Here is a 20,285-nt window from a genome sequence, read left to right as displayed (position 1 = left end):
TATGGGACTCCCAATCACGGCCGGATGTGATACAGCCTGGATTCGAACCAGGGACTGTAGTGACGCCTCTTGCACTGAGATGCAATGCCTTAGACCGGTGCTCCACTCGGGAGCACCTTGAGCTTCCTTTGTTTTTGAATGTGAGCTATAAAACATGCATTGTCATTGTTATTATTGATACCACTTCTTCCTGATTGGCTCCACCCAGATGAAGTCATATCTATTGTATAACATTACCTGGATTAGTGCTATCTTGAATCCTTGGGACGTCCCTATTCTAAACCCTAACCTTAACCTGTACCCTTACTCTCACCTCAACCATAACCTTAACCCTAACCTTAATCTTACTCTAACCTCAACCCTAACCTTAACCCGTACCCTTACTCTAACTTCAACCTCAACCCTAACCCGTACCCTTACTCTAACTTCAACCTCAACCCTAACCTTAACCCGTACCCTTACTCTAACTTCAACCTCAACCCTAACCTTAACCCGAACCCTTACTCTAACCTCAACCCTAACCTTAACCCGTACCCTTACTCTAACTTCAACCTCAACCCTAACCCGTACCCTTACTCTAACTTCAACCTCAACCCTAACCTTAACCCGTACCCTTACTCTAACTTCAACCTCAACCCTAACCTTAACCCGAACCCTTACTCTAACCTCAACCCTAACCTTAACCCGTACCCTTACTCTAACTTCAACCTCAACCCTAACCTTAACCCGAACCCTTACTCTAACTTCAACCTCAACCCTAACCTTAACCCGTACCCTTACTCTAACTTCAACCTCAACCCTAACCTTAACCCGAACCCTTACTCTAACTTCAACCTCAACCCTAACCTTAACCCGTACCCTTACTCTAACTTCAACCTCAACCCTAACCTTAACCCGTACCCTTACTCTAACTTCAACCTCAACCCTAACCTTAACCCGAACCCTTACTCTAACCTCAACCCTAACCTTAACCCGTACCCTTACTCTAACCTCAACCCTAACCTTAACCCGTACCCTTACTCTAACCTCAACCATAACCTCAACCTTAACCTTACTCTAACCTCAACCATAACCTTACCCTAACCTTAACCATTTAAAATTTGATGTGATGTCAGAGTTGGGACATCCCAAGTATTCCGTTTAGACTTTTCCCCTTTACCCGTCCGGCAGGAAGTTGACGTGGGCTGGTGGAGCCTCCTCTCCTTAGGCCGGGGGATAGCAGTATAGTTATGAAATTCTGTAGAGTATAGGTCAGGGTCAATATTAATATTGGTGCAGGTAAGAGAGAGTTGGCGTTTTTATGAAAGGTGTGTCTTCCTGTGTCGCCCTGACAGGAGTTTTATGGAAAATTACAGAAGCCTAACACATTTCACGTGAACGTTATCATTGGCAATATGATATAGTTCTAAAATAGACAAGAACACCTGCCAGTGTTTTCTCAAGCAAACCACAAAGCTATTGGCCTACTGTTCAATGTACACGTCTGTTATTAGAGTAAACGAAACACCATTTGGTCCACCGGCAACCCACAGAGCTGTTATCAAAGCTGTTGACAGCATAGTGGGATCAATAAGCGAGACACATATCTCTAGGAGCTTGGGGAATCCTCTGCAAAAAAAACACACACACGTATGACACTATAAACACTCCACACACTCTGTGGAGCTGTTAGAGGATACTTCAATGGGGCCAGGCCACCCGCTAGACACAGACAGGGTACCTTTACCTCAGCGACCCAACTGTTGTTTGCATACAGATACACGCACGCACGCACGCACGCACACACCACACACACACACACACACACACACACACACACACACACACACACACACACACACACACACACACACACACACACACACACACACACACACACACACAGAGGAGATATACAACGGAAGAGAAAACAATATCAATGGGCTGTGGATAAGTCTACTCACTAAAGGTTGTAGTTAGCCCACCTGGCAAAGCCAAGCTGGCAGAAAGGGGGCGGGGGGGGGGGTCATTGTCAGGACACCTGGACCTTGTAGAAAGGCCCCTCGTCCCTATCTCCATATTAAGACATGACGTGGGGTTAAGGAATTCCACGATGCATCTCTTCCCATCCTGACTGAGTCATTACAGATGTAGTATTTTAATTTGAGCCAGTTTTCTACAGCAAGAAAATAATCCTGCAGCAACAGGACATTTGAATTATTATGTGGATTATAATTAATGGACATTTTTGTAGGGGATGATACATTTTTCATAAAGGATTTTAACATTTTTAATTTAACCTTTACGTGGGCTGGTCGGAAATGTCAAAGTGTAAATTACAGACTTCAGAAGCCTTTTTAAACCTCAAATACACTACAAGTTTAAAATGTCCTGCATTGGAGGAAAGTTCTCCTTCAATCTGTAGCTAATGCAGAACTATAATTGCACCTGCAAGTGAGGACCCTATTACCCTACTGACCGAGTACATTGTACCAGCTAACACACATTACCCTAACTTTGTCCTCTACCAAACAAAGCAGCCTTGTTTCAGTAATGGGGGTGTTGGAAACGTTTGCTCATTCAAGTATTTACTTCAGTATTTAGTCTAAGGTTGCGACTTAAATATATTTACATTCTTTAAACCACATGTAGCACAATACATACTGCAATATGAGACTACACTGCTCTGCCAAGGTGGCAAACCCTCACATACGCACAATATCAGAGTGATGTATGTATTTCAATATTTGGATATGTCACTGTTTGTAAGTAGCCCATTAAAAGCAGGATACAAGCGTATGCTCTGCCTCAGGAACGTTTTAGACCGCCTGAGCAAAGACAATGTGCGAGCTGGGAATGTAGTCTAGTGCGCCACTTAGCGTCCATAAAGAGGAATTGCTACTTATTTGAGTCCTTTTCTTCTTTTTTTCTTCCATATGTCATGCCAAACCTAACCTAAACAATCGTGCGCCAATTTCGGGTAATTTTAAGAAAATTGTCATTTCATTATTACCTATGTTTCTCATAAGTTAATTTCATGTCAGGACAATGTTTAAGGAATTAATAACTTTGAGTAAGTGGAGCCTTTCGAGGGCTGTAAACAGGGATGAAATGTCACTGACAAAACCATGGCAACGAAACATTATTTTATAATCCGAGACATTCTTTTATAATCTAACAGTACAGCCACAACAAATGTAAGAAAAGTTTCAGCAACAAAATTCCACAGTAAAAATACAGCTTTTCCATGAGGAGCACAGAGACAGAAACAACCCCTAGCAACCTAGCTACCCCCAACAGAGTCAAAAACAACCCCTAGCAACCTAGCTACTCCTGACAGAGACAGAAACAACCCCTAGCAACCTAGCTAACGACAGAGACATAAATAACCCCTAGCTAGCCCTCTGATAGGAATTTCTGCCATATAATATGTTTTTTCTACCCAATGTTTTCAGATGTTTGGTTTCAACAGGAAAATCCAAGTTGTGATAATACCTGCATTCCCACCATATCAGCAGCAGGGGACAGCAGAATATTGGATTCTTCTTTATTTGGGGGGGTGATACCATTATGAGCTCTGTGGACGTACAGTAAGTAGCCTACACACAAACGTGTTCTCTGCATTTTCATAAATTACTACTATAGTTAATAATAGTAAGCGTCAATCTGTCTTTGGTATCTAATTTCAAACATATTAAAGAGCCACTGGACACGTCGATTGGCACATGATTTCAGTCTTGGTGGTGTGTTTCCTGACCGATTCCACGTTTGGTTAATGATTTTTGTCCAAAAAAAGAAAGAAAATGCTGTTTCATGTAAACTGCCTCACTGTATATGCTATTGTATTGTAGCGACCCGCACAGACAGCTGTGTGTTATGTGTTAGGCTAGGAGGTGGTTGTGTTGTACTGACCAGTACCCGGTGTTCGCGGGGTCCGACATGTCAATCAACCTGCTATCTGCCAATCACGGGAATGCCTGGAATGTTCTGATGCCGGGCATCCTGGTGGTTGGCGGAGTGGCGTGGAGGGGGGTTGGGCAGGGGGGTGGAGCATTGGAAGTTAAGACCAGGTTCAGCCTTCGTTCTCTCTCTCTTACGTCTGGGCTTCACAAGAGAAGGTCACGATTGGCTTGTGGGTTATCTGTCATCTATTTGGCGTGTGCTACGGCCCAAACAGTAGCCTGTGTAAAGTTGGTTTAATAAACCGTCAATTCGCAAACTCAAGCCTCTGTCTGGACAATTGTTCATTTATGATCTAGTCAGGTCATTACATTGGTGTCAGAAGTAAAAACGTTGATACAAGTTAGCCAGCTAGCTAGCTGACTTATGTGGCTAGCTACCGTAGGTGAGAACGGGGATTGAAAATGCTTCGAGGGAATCCGAAAGTGAAGGTGGAGGTAGGGGACTATTATGGCCAAGGAGGTGCGTGTGAATGGACGTCGGGGGTTCTGTCTGAGGAGATCGCCAGGGCGTCGGAGCGCAGAGGCCGCTTGAGGGAGGACGTTAGAGCGATGGCGGCTGAAGCGGGCATGAGTGCTTCGTCGACTGTATTTCGCGCGGATTCTGGTGGGCGGACCGAAGTGGTGACGTCGACGCGGCGTGACGAGGAATCTGGGGCTCAGGATGTAAACAAACATGGCGGCGCCCAGTTCCCGGCTGCGTCCGTATCTGTTAAGACCCCGAAGTATTCCGGTAAGGCGGATTGGGAAGCTTTTCATGCTCAGTTTGAACTGTTAGCTCATTTTAGGGGGTGGTCGGATGAAGAAAGGGCACTGCAGTTGGCTTTATGCCTCACGGATGAAGCTCTGGCCTGTTTGATATTGATTAGCCCCGAGGACAGGCATGATTATGGTGCTTTAGTGGGAGCACTGAGGAGGCGCTATGGACAGTGTGTACAGCCCGGGCTACTGCGCTCCGAACTGAGTAATAGACGCAGGCAGCCTGGAGAGCCTCTACGGGTGCTAGCTAATGACATTGAGAGCCTCTCTCGGCGGGCATATGCTCACATGCCCCCCTCCGTGCAGAGCGAGCTAGCACGGGACCAGTTCATACAGGCGCTCTCTCCTACGGAGCTGCGCATACAGACCCAGCTGGCTCATCCTGAGTCATTGCAGACAGCCTTGGAGATGGCTTTGGAGAGGGAGCTGGTGTGGGCTGGGGCTTCAGCTGGGGCTTTGGTGGGGGTGCAGGGAGACACACCCTCTGTGCGAGCTGGGGGGCAGAGCAGCCCGGAGCCGGAAAAGCCTGCTTGGGTGGCCGAAATGACAAAACTCATTCGTGCTGTGTCGCTACAGGCGGCACGAAACACACGCCCTGGTCCCAGGGTCTGCTGGGGTTGTGGCCAGCCAGGCCATCTGCGCCGAGATTGCCCCATGTCCCCCAGAGCTCAGGGAAACGGCTCGGGGTCCGCATAGACCGGGTAGTGCGGACCCCTGGCTTTCTATCCCAACCACCATCATCTTCAGGAGGAGCCCACCGGCACAGACGGGGAAGCAAGGCTCCACTTCCCCCAGAAGCAGACGAGGGCAAGCGGATGGAGCCTGTTGTTGTGGTGGGCCGGACCTGTGTTGGGGACTTTTGTCATGTCCCTGTCACTGTGGAGGGGGTGCCCTGCTCCGCCCTGGTGGACACTGGGTCCACAGTAACCCTGGTGAGGCCAGATATTGTGCCAGGTTGGACTCAGTGTGAGCCTACAACTGTGCAGCTCCGCACAGTCACAGGTGAGCTGGCACCCATGAAAGGGAAGGGAATAATGACTCTGACAGTAGGGGGCAGGACTGTGCGTCATCCTGTGTGGGTGGCGGCTGTGCAGGACCCTTGTATCCTGGGGTTGGACTTTCTTAGGAGCACAGGCTGCCAGTTAGACCTAAATAGGGGCACACTGAGCTTCCAGGGAGGGACGGAAGTCACCATGGCCCCCCCTAATGTCACATTCACTCAACCCAACAAACCCTTTACTCCAACAGTTAAAGCAGCAGAGACTCATGGCTGCGCCCCCTCCCCCACAGCTGTGTGTGACTTTTCCCCAGTCCCCCTGTCACCTACGGCGGTGTGTTACATTCCCCCAGCTACCTCCATGACACAGCCCTCTGTGAGCCCGGGCCGCACCCCCCCAGCCCAGCTACCCCAGATGGGAGAGGAGAGGACACTGTCTGCAGTGAGGGAGATATGGGGGAGGAACTGTGTTGGTCTTGACCCCGAGCAGCAGGAACGGTTGTGGCAGTTGCTGTTTGAATTCAGAGACAGCTTTGCGTTGAGTGAGGAAGAGGTGGGTCAGACTCATCTGGTGCAGCATGAGATCGACACAGGTGATGCTCGACCCATCAAGATGCGTCCCCGCCGTATCCCGCTGGCACGCCAGGAGGCGGCAGACAAGGCTGTGTTGGAGATGCAGCGGGCAGACTTCATTGAGCCCTCAGACAGCCCCTGGGCGGCGCCAGTCGTCATGGTTCCGAAGAAGGGGGGCAAGCTGAGGTTCTGTGCGGACTACAGGCGGCTGAATGAGGTAACCAGGAAGGACTCATACCCCATACCACGTATCGATGAGTCGCTGGACCTGGTTAGGGGGTCCTCCTGGTTCTCCTCACTAGACCTCCGCAGTGGCTACTGGCAGGTGCCCCTCTCCCCAGAGGCCAGAGCCAAAACTGCGTTCTCCACTAACAGAGGACACTGGCAGTTCAAGGTCCTGTGCTTTGGCCTGTGCAACGCTCCAGCTACTTTTGAGCGTTTGATGGACAGGGTGCTGGATGGCATCCCCCGACAGCAGTGTCTGGTATACCTCGATGACATCCTGGCCCATGGCAGCTCCTTCCAGTCAGCCCTGGGGGCGCTACGGCGTGTGCTGGAGAGGGTGGCTGCCGCAGGTCTGAAGCTCCACACCGAGAAGTGCCACTTCATGAGGAGAGAGGTGTCCTTCTTGGGCCACCGAGTGGGGAAGGAGGGGATCAGCACCATGGAGGACAAGGTAGGGGCTGTCAGAGACTGGCCCACCCCCACCGACCAGCGTCAGCTGAAGAGCTTCCTGGGCCTGGCCTCGTACTACAGGAGGTTTGTACGGGGCTTCTCAAGCGTTGCTGCTCCACTGAACCGCCTGCTGCCGAAGGACAAGGCTTTCACTTGGACAGTGGAGTGTGAGGAGGCGTTCAACACCCTCAAACGTGCACTGATCGAGGCCCCCGTGCTCGCCCCCCCTGACCTCACCTTGCCCTTTATCCTGGACACAGACGCGAGCAATGTGGGCATGGGTGGGGTGCTGGCCCAGGTGGGGCCAGAGGGGGAGAGAGTGGTGGCGTACTTCAGCAAAACATTTGACAAACATGAGCGCCGCTACTGTGTCACCCGGCGGGAGCTCTTGGCTGTTGTGGCTTCCGTCAAACACTTCAAGTACTACCTGGGTGGTCTGCCCTTTACTGTAAGGACTGACCACTCTGCTCTCCAGTGGCTCATGTCTTTCAGAGAGCCAGAGGGGCAGGTGGCACGCTGGTTGGAGGAGCTTCAGCCGTATGACTTCACGGTGGTGCACAGGGCAGGGGCACGCCACTCCAACGCCGACGCCATGTCCCGTCGGCCCTGTACTGCAGACGGCTGCCGCCACTGTGAACGGAGAGAGGGACGGGAGAGAGAGCTGCGGGCAGAGGAGGGTGTCTGTGCCACAGTGTGTCGGGCGAGCGGGCCTGTCTGCTGTGAGCTGCAGACTGTCGACGTGGCTGAATGGCGGCAGCAGCAGGGACGGGACACAGACCTACAGCCAGTGCTACAGTGGGTAGAGGCGCAGGTGAGGCCACCATGGGAAGAGGTGACAGCGCTCTCACTCGCGACCAAAGGGTTGTGGTCGAAGTTTGAGAGACTGCGGCTGGCTGATGGCGTGCTACAGCGGGCATGGAAGGAGTCAGCTACGGGAGAGGAGAGGTGGCAGGTGGTGGTCCCAAAAGCATTGCGGGAGGCTGTGCTCCAGAGTACTCATGGGGGGGTGGGGACTGGACACTTTGGGGTCACAAAAACACTGCGCCGTCTCCGTCAGGGCTTCTACTGGGGGCAGCACAAGAGGGATGTGGAGGACTTTTGTCGCCGCTGTGACAACTGCACAGCGAGAAAGGGCCCCCCAGGCCGCTCTCATGCTCAGCTCCAACAGTTCCCAGTGGGGGCTCCCACGGAGAGGGTGGGAGTGGATGTAGTTGGGCCGTTCCCCACCACAGACAGTGGAAACCGCTGGGTGCTCACGGCCATGGACTATTTCACAAAATGGCCCGAGGCCTATGCTCTGCCTGACCAGGAGGCAGAGACCATCGTCGACGCCCTGACAGCGGGGATGTTCAGCAGGTTTGGAGCTGCAGAGTCCATCCACAGCGACCAAGGCAGAAACTTTGAGTCCCGTGTGTTCGCCACCATGTGTGAGAGGCTGGGTATGCACAAGACCCGCACTACTCCTCTCCATCCTCAAAGTGATGGCCTTGTGGAGCGCTTCAACAAAACGCTTGGACAGCAGCTGGCCATCGTCTCTTCCAAACACCAGCGTGACTGGGACAAGCACCTGCCTATGGTCCTCATGGCATGCCGCTCCGCTGTCCAAGACTCCACCTCCTGCACGCCTGCCCTCCTCATGCTGGGGAGAGAGATCCGCACCCCTGCGGAGATGGCGTTTGGTCGGCCCCTGGATAGCCTCATGTTCCTCCGGGGCCGGAGTATGCCCGGAGACTCCAGGACCGCCTGGAGACAGCCCACACCTTCGCCAGAGAGCAGCTGGTGAATGCAGGTGTGAGGCAGAAAAGGAACTATGACGTGCACACCCGGGGAAGGCACTTTGTGGCTGGGGAGCTGGTCTGGGTCTACAGCCCCCTAAGGAAAAAAGGCAGATGCCCCAAGTTGGACAGTCACTGGGTGGGACCCTGCAGTGTCCTGGAGAGGGTAGGGGAGGTTGTGTACCGGGTGCAGCTTCCTCCCAGGGGGAGAAAGGTGGCACTGCACCGGGACAGGTTAGCCCCATACAGAGGGGCCTCTTCTCCCCAAACCCCAGGAACCCCCACAATTCCCCTCTCTGGCAATGACATTCTCCAGGCACCCACCCTCAGGTGCCGCAGACAAGGCTCCAGACAGCCCACTCCCCCTGTCTCCCCCCCTGTGTCACCGCGTGGTTCCCCAGAGCCACGGACTGTATTACCCGTTCCCGCTTCCTTGTCCCCCATATCCCTGCCTTCATCCCCTGGTTCCCAGAGGGGCACTCTGCGACCATCACGGCCACGCAGGCAAAGGAGACCTCCGGGTCGCTTCAGAGACTTTGTTTGTTCCCTCGGGGACGAGGGACTTTTTGGTGGGGGGGCTGTGTAGCGACCCGCACAGACAGCTGTGTGTTATGTGTTAGGCTAGGAGGTGGTTGTGTTGTACTGACCAGTACCCGGTGTTCGCGGGGTCCGACATGTCAATCAACCTGCTATCTGCCAATCACGGGAATGCCTGGAATGTTCTGATGCCGGGCATCCTGGTGGTTGGCGGAGTGGCGTGGAGGGGGGTTGGGCAGGGGGGTGGAGCATTGGAAGTTAAGACCAGGTTCAGCCTTTGTTCTCTCTCTCTTACGTCTGGGCTTCACAAGAGAAGGTCACGATTGGCTTGTGGGTTATCTGTCATCTATTTGGCGTGTGCTACGGCCCAAACAGTAGCCTGTGTAAAGTTGGTTTAATAAACCGTCAATTCGCAAACTCAAGCCTCTGTCTGGACAATTGTTCATTTATGATCTAGTCAGGTCATTACAGTATTAAGAGCAATCACCGCAGCTGTTTACCCCATGTTAGTGGGTAAATGGACATCGTCAAATCAAAACCCAACCTTCATTTACAGGTTGTGACGCACGGATGTTCAAAACTCCGTTTTGGGTGAGACTGACTATGACAAAAATGATCCTATTTACATTTTGTAGCCAATTTTGACTAGAATAAATGTTTCTGACACAAATCAATGCCACATAGGCCATTTTCAAAGGGATTGTTTGCTTTTTAAAGGCAGTGGCTCTTTAAGTAATTTAATACAATGAGTAACACGTTGTATTGCACACACATTTAATATACTTAGCTTTACACACATACAGTACATTACATTTGTTCACTGCATGTCTATGATTCAAACAATTACTAGTACTACTAGGCCAAGATTTGCGACCCGGATGTTCGTGGAGATCGCATTAACGGTAAAACGCTAAATGTCAGCTCAAACGTAAATTACCTTTAAAAGTCAAGAGCAATGCGCTACTCTCTAACGTGCCTTGGATTGAATCCCGGCCCTAGTCTTCCCACACGAAGACAAAGCATTAGAACAGAGTGGCCGAGGCCATAGCTTCATATCAACAACGGAAGTTAACGTTAGCTTGACATTAGCTTGAGCCGCTCATCTGAGGAGAGACTCAACAGTTACGACAGGAGCCTCAAATTAAAAAGCAATATTTTATCCCACCCACAGATTGGTTTAGGGAATAAACATCACACTTCCTGAGCTCCCTGGTTTGGATTGGATTCACTGTATCAGCCTCAGGGATTCCAAATCACTACTATAGAAACACTGCCATACATAGCTTACAGTCAATTTACTTATTGTACTATATCATGTCAAACAGCCACCCTCTCCACTCTCAGCTACTACTAGTCCTCTAACAATGCCACAACATGTATGGTGTCAGAGATAATGCTGTTATGTCCTCATGAACCACTTTGTCTTTCTAAATGGATAGGCCAGCTTGGCTGTGATTTCAGTGCTTACTGTATCTTTTAATTTAATATCTAAATCTATAGGCTAACGAAGTGAGCAAACGCAGATCAATGCATATGTAGGATTTTAATTGGATCACTTTTGTTGCTGAGAATTTTTCTGCATAACAGGAAGTGCAAACATGTAGTGTAATTGAGTTTTAAAAAGGCTTCTAAAGTTTGTAATTTCCAGACTTGATTTGCCCTAAGTAAAACTATCAACTTCTACAAAACTTTACATTAATTATAATCCACATTACGATTCACATTTCTTGTTGCTGTAAGATTATTTTCCTGCTATAACAAAATAGCTCAAATTAATATCTGTAGTACTGTATTATAACACTCCTAGATAAAAATGGTTCCAAAAGTTATTCGGCTAGAGAACCCTTTTTGATTTCTGGTAGAACACTTTTAGTTCCAGGTAGAACCCTCTGTAGAAAGTGTTCTACCTGGAACCCAAAAGGGTTCTACCGGCAACCAAAAGTGGTTCTTAAAAGGATTCTTCTATGGGGACAGCTGAAAAACCTTAAAGGTTCTAGATAGCACATTTTTTTCTACGAGAGTATGATTTACATCCTCCCTGGGTTTGGACAAGCAATCAGTTATCATTGGCATCACCCTCAGTATCAACAGCTGCTAACCTCACTGGGATGGATTCAAAAGGCCAGGCTATGAGTGCCTAGGGCTGGATTTGAGCTTCCCATAAACCGACTTAAATTCAATCATATCAGCTAGGTGTGCATCAGTGCATGTGTAAATTCATGAGAAAACAATCGCTTCACCATAAGAACACAAGTGTGTGTGTGTGTGTGTGTGTGTGTGTGTGTGCGTGCGTGCGTGCGTGCGTGTGAAAGAGAGAGAGAGACAGAGAGAGAACACCAGGTGGAAGACAAAGCTCGTCCACTGAAGAGGTCTCTGCATATGACAGCTTCTACATGGTAACAACTCACGTGGTCACGACGACGGCATGTGGCACAATGCTGCCTGCATCCAAAAATAAACCATTGTCATATCCCTCCCTTCTTTGTTGTCTTCTCATCCATCCTCTCTTCCTGCCATCCCCCTTACTAATGGACATCTTAGAATTCCTTTTGAAGGGGATTTTAGTTGGAATTCTGCTTGTCATATGGGGAAATCTAGGAATGTTTTAAGGTTGATCGGAAAATCTGGAAATTTTTGGAGATTGACCCTCGATAACCTGAGAGAGAATGAGGATCTGTAGGGTGGTTAAACCACTTGATGGACTCCTCAAGAATACAATGACTATCTATCTATCTATCTTATCCACAGACATACACAATCCTCTCCACTTCATCTGAATGGGAGTTTTTTCACTACAGCAGTACAACAAAGAGATTGAATGAGCATCCTGGATGCATGACCAAAACAGAGTATTCACCATGTAGCTGATTGAGAAGTAGAGAGAGAAAGGGCTGGAAAGGAAGACTTTACACTAGTGTGTCACACAGGGCTTGTAAGGACGAGACACAACATGTTATACACTGCCAGAGTTTATGACTACACAAATTAGGTGGAAGTCCGCTTCGATCTCAGATAGTTGCTACGACAACCATTCAATTATTGAAGCACACATTTGATCCCCATTCAAATCAGATTAAAATATCGGTCCTAACAGACACACTTCGTGCAGGAAAGCAGAGAGGCACAGATGTTTATCTATTATATGTCATTTCCTGTGAAGTAATATCTAGTTCTTTATAAAAAAAAATTGTATTTTTTAGGGGGGGTTTAAGAAGAATCAACTCCCAGGGCTCAAAGGTTGTCATAACCCAATTTTGTCTGTTAAATATCACCCTTTTTGTGCATTGTTTTTTCCAGTTATACAATTAAAAGCATAAATTCATCACATGATGCCTAAGGCAAACCTATCGCTGAATCATCAGTTTTGGGTGTGGCTACTGTACATCGTTAATGTCAACACTCCTGTTGGTTAATCAATACTGAACAAAAATATAAACGCAACGTGCAACAATTTCAAAGATTTTAACGAGTTACAGTTCATATGAGGAAATTAGCCAATTGCAATAAATTTATTAGGTCTTAATCTATGGATTGCATATGACTGGGAATACAGATATGCATCTGTTGGTCACAGATACCTTTAAAAAAAATGGGCCTCACATTGGGCCTCAGGATCTCGACATAGTATTTTTGTGCATTTAAATTGCCAATCGATAAAATGCAATTGTGTTCGTTGTCCGTAGCTTATGCCTGCCCATACCATAACCCCCCTGCCACCATGGGCACTCTGTTCACAATGTTGACATCAGCAAACCGCTGACCCTAACAATGCCATACACATTGTCTGCGGTTGTGAGGCCGGTTGGATGTACTGCCAAATTCTCTAAAACTACTTTAGAGGCCGCTTATGGTAGAGGAAGGAACATTCAATTATCTGACAACAGTTCTGGTGGACATTCCTGTTGTGTGATTAATCTGCACATTTTAGAGTGGCCTTTTATTGTCCCCAGCACAAGGTGCACCTGTGTAATGATAATGCTGTTTAATCAGCTTCTTGATATGCCAACCCTGTCAAGTGGATGAATTATCTTGGCAAAGGAGAAATGCTCAATAACAGTAACACGTAAACAAATTTTGTGCCAACATTTTTGAGAAATAAGCTTTTTGTGTGTATTGAACATTTCTGGGGTCTTTTATTTCAGCTCATGAAACATGGGACCAACACTTCACATGTTGCATTTATATTTTTGTTCAGTGTATGTTCTTGGGTCAAGTGGACAAACTTTCCTTAACATACGGCTGAACCAACCACCACAAACAACAGGACAAAACATGACTCTGGATTCGCCGGCACTAATAAAGTCATTTTTGCTCGGTGGCACTTTATTTTAAGTACAGAAATTAGCAGGTATTTACTAGCAAACTACACTGTCAAATGATTATTACACAGTTATACTCTATTTTCTGATTTATTGGGATTGTTTGGGGATTCATTTTTAAACTCAAGTCAGACCCCATTTTAGACTAGCGAAGTGCTAGTGAAGATGACAAAGTGTTATTGATGTTGCACTGTTTTGTCAATGCAATTTGGGTGCGATGACAAAGAGCTAATTTCCACATTATGTCAACAATTATGTTTTATGTTGTATTAGTGTATTATGATATTGTCTTGGGGACACCAGTTGATCAATGTGGAGTGAGCAGTCATATCCTCTGAGTTCATTACTGAGAAGGTTATTCAATCACCCACATAAACATGGACTAGAGGAAACAGAGGAACTGAGTGACTGTGTGTGTGCGCGTGTGTGTGTGTGTTTGCACATATTTTAATCACTGGCAAGACAGTTGGTTTTAAACTGTATCAACAAGAACGACTTGAAGCCTCACAAGTAGAACACACAGAAAATCACAAGCAAAGATTGCATTGCGTCTAAGCTCTTCCTTCCTCATATACAAACCTGAGTTTATTCAAGACTGTAGCCACGGCTACCGAGCAAGTTCTGCAGCCTTCTCTTTCAAAGAAGACACTTGCTTCGGAAATCATTACAAGTTGGCTTCACCTGTGTATCCAAACAGACCGTTGACTCAAAAGTCAAACTGTGTGAGTACCCTGTGGGTTTATTGCTGTCAAGAATGTACAGCTTCCCATGATTTCTTATTATTATATCGGCCCAAAAAGGGAGGAAGGAAGACAGCAGGAATAGTCTAAATTGAAACTACTACAGTTTCCAAATTAAACATCATGTTAAGATGAATGCACTAACTGGAAGTCACTCTGGATTCCTGACGGGCCGCCCCCAGGTGGTGAGGGTAGAAAACAACACCTCCACTTCGCTGATCCTCAACACTGGGGCCCCACAAGGGTGCGTGCTCAGCCCCCTCCTGTACTCTCTGTTCACCCATGACTGTGTGGCAATGCACGCCTCCAATTCAATCATCAAGTTTGCAGACGAAAAACAACAGTAGTTGGAAAATAACCTCTCACTCAACGTCAACAAAACAAAGGAGATGATCGTGTACTTCAGGAAACAGCAGAGGGAGCACCCCCCTTTCCACATCGACGGGACAGCAGTGGAGAAGGTGGAAAGTTATAAGTTCCTCGGAATACACGTCACGGACAAACTAAAATGGTCCACCCACACAGACAGTGTGGTGAAAAAGGCACAACAGAGCCTCTTCAACCTCAGGAGGCTGAAGAAATGTGGCTTGTCACCTAAAACCCTCACAAACTGTTACAGATGCACAATTGAGAGCATCCTGTCAGGCTGTATCACCACCTGGTACGGCAACTGCACCGCCCACAACCGCAAGGCTCTCCAGAGGGTGGTGCGGTCTGCACAACGCATCACCGGGTGCAAACTGCCTGCCCTCCAGGACACCTACAGCACCCGATGTCACAGGAAGGCCAAAAAGATCATCAACCCCGCTACCATCCAGAAGGTGAGGTCAGTATAGGTGCATCAAAGCTGGGACCGAGAGACTGAAAAACAGCTTCTATCTCAAGGCCATCAGACTGTTAAACAGCCATCACTAACAGAAAGGCTGCTACCTACATACAGACTTGAAATCATTGGCCACTTTAATAAATGGATCACTAGTCACTTTAATAATGTCACTTTAATAATGTTTACATATCTTGCATCACTCATCTCATATGTATATACTGTATTTTATACCATCTATTGCATCTTGCCTATGCCGCTCTGTCATTGCTCATCCATATATTTATATATATACACTGCTCAAAAAAATAAAGGGAACACTTAAACAACACAATGTAACTCCAAGTCAATCACACTTCTGTGAAATCAAACTGTCCACTTAGGAAGCAACACTGATTGACAATAAATTTCACATGCTGTTGTGCAAATGGAATAGACAAAAGGTGGAAATTATAGGCAATTAGCAAGACACCCCCAATAAAGGAGTGGTTCTGCAGGTGGTGACCACAGACCACTTCTCAGTTCCTATGCTTCTTGGCTGATGTTTTGGTCAGTTTTGAATGCTGGCGGTGCTTTCACTCTAGTGGTAGCATGAGACGGAGTCTACAACCCACACAAGTGGCTCAGGTAGTGCAGCTCATCCAGGATGGCACATCAATGCGAGCTGTGGCAAGAAGGTTTTCTGTGTCTGTCAGCGTAGTGTCCAGAGCATGGAGGCGCTACCAGGAGACAGGCCAGTACATCAGGAGACGTGGAGGAGGCCGTAGGAGGGCAACAACCCAGCAGCAGGACCGCTACCTCCGCCTTTGTGCAAGGAGGAGCACTGCCAGAGCCCTGCAAAATGACCTCCAGCAGGCCACAAATGTGCATGTGTCTGCTCAAACGGTCAGAAACAGACTCCATGAGGGTGGTATGAGGGCCCGACGTCCACAGGTGGGGGTTGTGCTTACAGCCCAACACCGTGCAGGACGTTTGGCATTTGCCAGAGAACACCAAGATTGGCAAATTCGCCACTGGCGCCCTGTGCTCTTCACAGATGAAAGCAGGTTCACACTGAGCACATGAGCACATGTGACAGACGTGACAGAGTCTGGAGACGCCGTGGAGAACGTTCTGCTGCCTGCAACATCCTCCAGCATGACCGGTTTGGCGGTGGGTCAGTCATGGTGTGGGGTGGCATTTCTTTGTGGTGCCGCATAGCCCTCCATGTGCTCGCCAGAGGTAGCCTGACTGCCATTAGGTACCGAGATGAGATCCTCAGACCTCTTGTGAGACCATATGCTGACACATGCACATTTGTGGCCTGCTGGGGGTCATTTTGCAGGGCTCTGGCAGTGCTCCTCCTTGCACAAAGGTGGAGGTAGCGGTCCTGCTGCTGGGTTGTTGCCCTCCTACGGCCTCCTCCACGTCTCCTGATGTACTGGCCTGTCTCCTGGTAGCGCCTCCATGCTCTGGACACTACGCTGACAGACACAGCAAACCTTCTTGCCACAGCTCGCATTGATGTGCCATCCTGGATGAGCTGCACTACCTGAGCCACTTGTGTGGGTTGTAGCCTCCGTCTCATGCTACCACTAGAGTGAAAGCACCGGCAGCATTCAAAAGTGACCAAAACATCAGCCAGGAAGCATAGGAACTGAGAAGTGGTCTGTGGTCACCACCTGCAGAACCACTCCTTTATTGGGGGTGTCTTGCTAATTGCCTATAATTTCCACCTTTTGTCTATTCCATTTGCACAACAGCATGTGAAATTTATTGTCAATCAGTGTTGCTTCCTAAGTGGACAGTTTGATTTCACAGAAGTGTGATTGACTTGGAGTTACATTGTGTTGTTTAAGTGTTCCCTTTATTTTTTTGAGCAGTGTATATTCTTATCCCATCCCTTTAGATTTGTGTGTATTAGGTAGTTGTTGGGGAATTGTTAGATTACTTGTTAGATATTGCTGCACTGTTGGACCTAGAAGCACAAGCATTTCGCTACACTCGCAATAACATCTGCTAACCATGTGTATGTGACCAAAAAAATTTGATTTGAGAGAGTCTGCTAAATAACTAAAATGTCAAATGTAAATGTACAGTTTCAAAATAAAAGCTAGAACAAAAACTGATGGTGTATGTCGTCATAAAAAGCTGAAATTGGAAGTTACCGGAAATTATTACAATGACAACTCATATAGTAATGTTTTGTTTTAGCGGTAACTGTACCGATATTCCAAGAAACAGGCCGGGGAACCTTATGACAAAATCACACATGTTTTGACAAGACAGCCTTTCATTTTAATGGCCGTCGTATAGTGAGGCTTTGATGAGAGTAAATAAGGGTACTAATGAGTTGGTCTAATCAATGCCTTGCCTGTGTTCACTCTGTGATGGGGCGACAGAACACAGGGCGGCTTATTGTCTGTGTATAAACGCCTTGGCCTAGAGCCTCCCTGGCTGGGCCTCCATAGCTGGTCGTAATTCTGCTGCATCATCACTCTCTCAGTCAGCGCTCTTGTTGATGATCACAATGTAAACTGTACTACGCCACACGAGAGGAGGTCCTCGCGACATGTTAAGCACAGGTCTGCTAAATAAATGACATAAACAGAGTTCCGAAGTGCCAAGGTTTATTAACAATCGCAAGGCAATACAAAAGTTCATAAAATTGTGAGTCACAGTATACCACAGAAGGACACACACTGGCTGGGGCTATTTCTTAGAAAACACACAATGAGTTCACAGCAGGGCAAGAAATAATCACAAGTATTCACACTCTTTGTAAGACAGCACACTCATGATGAAACACTCTTATTTAGATGATAAATCACTTAATAATTAGCATACAAAACACACACGTGGATGAATAAGACTTGCTTCTGCTCTCTAACTAAATAGTTCCCTCCTAAGTAAAGCCAGCTGTGGCGGTATCTAGGAAAGTGGTGACCAAATAAACAGGTACTGTAGACAAACATTTTTTTTTTTAAAGTCAGCCCGCCAAGGCATCCCCAAATATTTTGCCTGAAATACCAGCTCATTTGCTAGGGCGGACTAAACCAAATCTGTCAAAGCCGCTTCTCCCAACAGCACTGAACACTTCCCTCCAACTGCGTCGAACACGTCACAAAAGTTCAACAAACATTAGACTTCTCCGTCCTCCTCTCCTCCGTGACCCGGAAACCAATAAGTGGTCGAGAAGAGTAAATATGTTTGTATGCGAACGAAGGAGTCTGCTCCCCACCTCGAAAACCTACTTTGACAGAGGATGCGCAAGAGTATCCTCGCAGCATCTAGGCAGAAGGGTTTAACAATCCGCAACACCCACTTTGAATCAGCTGTTGAGCTGTTGTTTTTTCAAAGGAGAAAAGAATGCAAACATTTTAAAATGATACGCTACTTATCCTTTTATCTATAAAATGTATTGCACAACTAGCTACATTCGTTTTACCACTTTACACATATACTTTGGGATTCCACACCTGTAAACTCCATTTGCCTGATGACACGCAAGTGGAGGTGGTTCTCATTTCATAAGTCATTTCCCACTGGGCCAGACGTCAATTCAACATCTATTCAATGCTGGTTCAACGTACTGTTATTGCAATTATGTGGAAACAACGTTGATCCAACCAGTGGGTTGTTTCCACGTTTCCTTTCCTCGCCTCATGTCCTTGATTACCTTTGACATTTTTCAAAAGGTGGCGAGGATGGAGGAGAGGAGGCGAGCAAAACCATTTGAGATACTCCCATGGAGTGAACAGGGAATGTGCACTGTTCCTTGCGCTCCGGGGTGGAACCAACACTCTTTCCCTGAACGTTTCGCTTCAGGTATTTATGCAAATCGTACACCTCATCTCATAGCGGCCAGTAGGTGCCACTGGCTACAATAAGTAACACATTGGACATAGCTGAAGACACAGGTGGGTCAAGCTGACCTTCAGGAGCCAAGAACATGCTATTTCTTCTATCGGGATAAAAATGTGGAATCCGGCCATAGTGCTCTCATATGCCATGTAGCCTAATGGTGGCTAGGCTTGTCATTGAAATAGTTGCAATAGAACATCCTCACTTTGTAACTGGTTTACTACAGTATTGCCATATTTGATTATCTACTGTGGATAACAATATTCTATTCAGATAGGTTTCCATTAAAGGTGGTATTAAACAAATATTCACACTCCTCGAGCCCAATGTGTGTGCCTGGCCTGTCACATCTAGATGTATGGAGAAGGACTGCTATGAACAGGTAGCCTATGACTTGTTGCACGAACAAGTCGACCAGTCTCTGGAAGGCCTGACGATAAGTAGCCTACACGAATAGAAAGACTGCCACTGTACGTTGTGCTTCAGCTGTTTCACAATAGGCGTATTACAATTCATTCTTGGTCAGAAGGGCGATTACCGTCGACACCCAAAGGCATAGCATGCAATTATCACGGTAATAACTACATAATGCACTTATGTTACGCGCATGACCTATTACGCACTCTACTAATGTGACACGTTCTGTCCCAATGTAAGTAAAATTGGTAACAATGTCAATATTTTATGTTATCTGGGTGCCACTGGAGTATCCCACAAAATAAATACATTGTTATAGCAAGTTATCTTTCGAAACGTTTTTTTAAGAGCTAAAACAGAATGTGTTTTATATTGATTAACCCTTATGACTTCCTAGGTACACTGACACGACACACTTACCTGGCGAGGGCAATACAGACTGGTCTCCCCGTGTCGCCTACTGTATCCGTCACCAACTAGGAGGAGACCTCACTCAATAACAGTTGACAGCTATGAAAAGCGGATCAAACGACGGTCTTTGGGACTGCCAACTGGTGCCACTTTCACTTTCTCACGGTGTTGGCTGTCGCTTATCGTAAATATCGTTGATTATTATATTTTCTCCACCTACTTGCCCGTATGACTAGGCTACACTCCCTCCTCCGCTTCGTGACGAAAACTAACGATCGCAGCCGGATAGAGAAGTGGAGTCACAGAACAGTGGGAACACTAGCGGGTGTTTTGAGAATTTGTTGTTTTGTAGTCTGCTCCTGTATTTATTGGTGCCTCCCAGGCGCCCTCTTTCTGTGCAAAGCGTTTCAATACAATATGTACTAGGCATCCGAGGGCCGATTCTTTCTTGAGCGGATTTGGCGGGGCGCCGGAACAT

General features: G+C 47.4%; 1 protein-coding gene across 1 annotated transcript in view; it reads right to left on the bottom strand.

Moving 5' to 3' along the window:
* Positions 1-20,062, bottom strand: part of LOC139560194 (guanine nucleotide-binding protein G(I)/G(S)/G(O) subunit gamma-12-like) — a 60,653-nt gene extending 40,591 nt beyond the window's left edge. Inside the window, exon 1 of the mRNA XM_071376756.1 lies at positions 19,817-20,062. The gene's annotated coding sequence lies outside the window, so the exon portion shown is untranslated. The remainder of the gene's footprint in view (positions 1-19,816) is intronic.
* Positions 20,063-20,285: the final 223 nt, after the last annotated feature.

The sequence above is a fragment of the Salvelinus alpinus genome, chromosome 30, assembly GCF_045679555.1.
Source record: "Salvelinus alpinus chromosome 30, SLU_Salpinus.1, whole genome shotgun sequence".
NCBI classification, from domain to species: Eukaryota; Metazoa; Chordata; class Actinopteri; order Salmoniformes; family Salmonidae; genus Salvelinus; species Salvelinus alpinus.
The sequence above is the reverse complement of the archived record's forward strand: the minus strand, read 5'-3'. Positions and strand labels throughout refer to the sequence as shown.